General features: G+C 45.2%; 1 long non-coding RNA gene across 1 annotated transcript; it reads left to right on the top strand.

The window, feature by feature from the left end:
- The first annotated feature begins 1,277 nt into the window (after nucleotides 1-1,277).
- Nucleotides 1,278-3,742, top strand: LOC120393216. The gene is made up of 4 exons (XR_005591941.1): nucleotides 1,278-1,297; nucleotides 2,290-2,348; nucleotides 3,219-3,257; nucleotides 3,388-3,742. It is a non-coding gene; the product is annotated as an uncharacterized LOC120393216 (long non-coding RNA).
- The last annotated feature ends 418 nt before the right edge of the window (nucleotides 3,743-4,160 follow it).

Raw genomic sequence — 4,160 nt, 5'->3', positions numbered from 1 at the left:
TTCACCCACGAAAGCTCATGCTGCAAAACGTCTGTTAGTCTATAAGGTGCCACAGGATTCTTTGTTGCTTTTACTAATATTTTGTTGTTTCCATTTTATTTAGGATGAAGGCTCCATCGAGGGCCAGACACCATCTCTGCAGTAAATTTGCTGCATCCCTCTGGCCCCTCACTGCCTTCTTTATGCCCAGTGAAGGCTCCTTATATGCCACAAAGGCATATCAAACCTCATTCAGCAGGTAATTCTGGGATCAGCTTCCTCCTCCCCTGAGTATCCAGCACTTCGGGGAGCCGAACTCCCACCATTCGGAAAGTGTGGATGCAGCAGTCTCTATTCTGCCTAGACCCCAGTCAAGTCTGGGTTTAAAATACTCTGGGAGGGCTCAGGCCCACAGCATTGGACTCGCTTTTCAAGTGATGAGGCTCCTCTTCAAAGAGGAGAAAGAAGGGAGTCAGGGACAGAAAATGAAGTACTCGCATCTCTAGGTTGATGACAGTTTCCCTGTCTGTGTTTCACTGTAGACTGTAGGGCAGGCTCAAGGTGAGGAAGACAACTACTATGTTGTCAGGGTCTTTATCAAGCCATTTCTACTGTCCAGTCTGGGGAAGGAGCAACAGACAGTTCCTTTAAAGAGCCTAATAATCACTTGTAAGGAGAATATTCCTTAAGATTCAATGCCTCTGAGTAATGTCCTCCCTCCTCCCTGATGAGATGGAGTTTTCTCCCTTTGTGACCAAGAGCAACAACAATAGCACACAGACCTTAAGGTCAGAAGGGGTCATCGTGATCTGACCTCATGCACATTGCAGGCCACAGAACCGCAGCAACCCACTCCTGTAATAGACCCTAATCTCTGACTGAGTTACTAAGGTGTGATGGAACAAAGCACCTGCTGTGATGGCTGAAGGCCATGGAGGGTTAGGCAGCCATTGGAAATGAACTTTTGAGATATTTAGGAGATGGGTTTCCAAAATAGGCTTTGATATTTCTGCTAGTTAATAAAATACAGCTTTCCTTTGATAATGGAAGGAAATTGGATTAACAGGGCTCTTACTGGGAGGTGGGATCATGTGGTGTTGTTCACATGGATCATATCATATGGGAAGCAGAAGATACAGAAGGGAATTGCTCCCCTCATGCTAATATTTCCTTTCCGTTCATTTTATTTTAGGATGAGTGCTCCCTCCTGGGCCTCTTTAAGAAGTGACCTTCCTTTTCCTGCCCCCGGTCTGTCAGAGGCACAGATCTACAGCCAGTACAGAGCTTTGCTGGAAGAGAGTGGACCCTCTGCCAGAGAGTGAGCATTAGGATTCTTTGTCTGTGTGCACATGGAGAGGGAGGGCAAGTGGGTAGATGTACATATACGTACAAGGTTTTGAGTGCAGACATGGAATACGGTTGCCACCCTTCTAAAAAAATGCACTCACAAGACAAATTCTCTGCAGTTGTTTTAAGAAAGATGGGGTTTTCTCTGACCACCAACAGGCCCCAACCATTCTTCCTCCTCTTAACATCTTCTTGCAATGCAAACAGTCCTTTTCCTCCCCCCCAACCTCATCCTGCTACTATCTGTGTAGTGATAGTCCTATTCTCTCCTATCCCTTTCCTTTGCTGAGTGGGAAATGTCTTTTTTTTATTATATCGTTTGTGCAATGCTTCGATGGTTCAGTCATTGCTATGGCAAACAAGTTAACTGCCAATGTCTGCAGTTGGATCTGCCCTGCTCTTTACTATCCTGAATAACTAAGAACTGAAAAGGAGAGTTAGGTGGAGGAGTTTGAACAAAACTGGTAGCATCCAAGAAACAACTATGGAATCTTTCAATTAATATCCGCTGGGGAAGATTACAGGATTGTCTGTGAGCTTGTAGCTACAGGCCAGGGAGGGTGGAGGGGAGCTGTGATCACCCCGAATTTGCACAGAGTCAGAGGGTGCCCCTAAAGGGACAATGTGGCAAGTGAGCTCTAGATGACGAGGAGCAGAAATAAAAACATGTCAACTCTTAAATGTGGTGTGGACTTTCCATGACTCACACCCTCTCATGCCTCACTTTAGCCCATTGAATGGTGGGGTTCGGAAAGAAGAATGGAGAGGGCTGGGAACTGGCCAGCAGCACCATGTGAGAATGCAATAATTGCCGTTAATTTTACAGACACCCCAGCTTGGTCCACTCTTAATCTCAAGTACCTCTGAAGGACAAGCTATTGAGCTCAAACCATGTCCCCCGATCTCCTCAATTCGGTAGCAGCTGTCTTCCCCATCTAATGAATGCCTTCTCTCTTTTTTCAGCAACTCTGCACAGCCAAAGATCAGCCATATTACTTCCTCTCCTTTCAGAGGGTCAGGAGGTAAGTGATTTCTACAGTTCTCTACGGGAGGATTGAACTGGATGACTGAATGTGCAGTTTGCTGCACCTTCTTGCATTTTTCAGAGGATGTCTTTTTTTTTTTAGCAGCAGCAGCAGCATTCAGTTTGCTGAACGATTATGAAACATTTAGTGCTTCTTAAAATCTCCTTGTGCCTCTTTGGAGGCCACATCCTGCATTTCCAGCCACAATAAACTAGAACTATATTTCAGAGAAGACAAAGAGGATGAAATGTTGACTGTGTGACCCACTGCCATTATACTATAGGGGGAGGTGGAAGAGAGCTTGCAAACATCCAACCCCACAGCTTGACATGCCCTCCACAGCAGTACTCTATTCCCATGCTAGGCAGCTACCACCAGTGGCCATTTGGAGACAGACAAGGGAGATCTGTCTGCTTGCAGGAGATGCAACATAATTAGTATCAAACCAGCCTCACTTTTCTCAGCATTGTTTCCTTCCTTACACTGCCAGGATTGGTTTTTGCTCTAAAGAGAAGTGATGCTATGCAACAAAATCACTAAGGGTGTTTGGTACATATGAGATGTAAATAGTATAAGAAAGAGCAAACCATCTTTTGCTGAGTTATTATGGGCAGGGATAACTGAGAAATATGTACAGTCATTAATGAAGATGAGAATGAGGAAATCACTAAGTTGATTTCTTTTTCTAACACCACTTTAGAATCAAGGGAGCTGCGTGAGCGCCTGTAGGTCTTCTAGGCAGAGAATGATACCAAGTGAATGTGTCAACATTTGAGAAGGAACCCCTCTCCCAAAACACTTGATGTTTAGCAGACTAATATACTTCTAGGTTGTGTGACATTAACTCTGCTTTTCCTTCTCTTTCAGGCTCCTCATGGAAATCCATGGGTCCAGCCCGCCTTTAAAGTAAGTAGCAATGACTGGTGCCCAAGGGGAGGGAGAGAGGATGTAAAAGATCAAGCAGGATCCTATTTCTTCCTGGGGACCCACAGCCAAGGGACATTCCAACTCTCTCTCATATCATCTCTTTTCCCAGTTTCCAGCAGGCCATCTTCATGGAATGCTCTCCAAGCAAGGAAACAAGCTCAAGGAAAGCAGGGGCGTTAGGCGACGAGAGCTGAGGAAGCGTTGTTCTAAGTCCCGGCAAACATGGGGGCCGAACTTTGTGGCTTTTACCTCACCCATAACTATTTCACATTTTGGGACAACATATCCCTTCCAATCAGCGGCACTGCTCTGGGGATCTAAAACCTCTCCTGAAGGATGTTCCATCACTCTCACAGATCTTGGGAGACAGGACAGTCCTTGCTTACGGACAGCCCCTCAACCTGAATCAAATTCTCACCAGCAACCACAGACCACACAACAAAAACACTAACCCAGGAACCTATCCCTGCAACAAAGCCCTTTGCCATCTCTGTCCACATATTTATTCAGGGGACATCATCATTGGACCTAATCACATCAGCCACACTGTCAGAAGCTCATTCACCTGCACATCTACCAATGTGATAAATGTCATAATGGGCCAGCAATGTCCCTCTGCCATGTACATTGGCCAACCCGGACAGCCTCTACAGAAAAGAAGAAATGGACACAAATCAGACGTCAAGCATTATAACATTCAGAAACCAGTCGGAGAACACCTCAGTCTCCCTGGTCACTCGATTATAGACCTAAAAGTCGCAAAATTACAGCAATAAAACTTAAAAACAGACTCCAGCCAGAGACTGCTAAATTGGAATTAATTTGCCAAATGGACACCATTACATTAGGCTTAAATAAAAACCGGGAGTGTATGAGTCATTA

Source organism: Mauremys reevesii, unplaced genomic scaffold (assembly GCF_016161935.1).
Source record: "Mauremys reevesii isolate NIE-2019 unplaced genomic scaffold, ASM1616193v1 Contig167, whole genome shotgun sequence".
Classification (NCBI taxonomy): domain Eukaryota; kingdom Metazoa; phylum Chordata; order Testudines; family Geoemydidae; genus Mauremys; species Mauremys reevesii.
The sequence above is the reverse complement of the archived record's forward strand: the minus strand, read 5'-3'. Positions and strand labels throughout refer to the sequence as shown.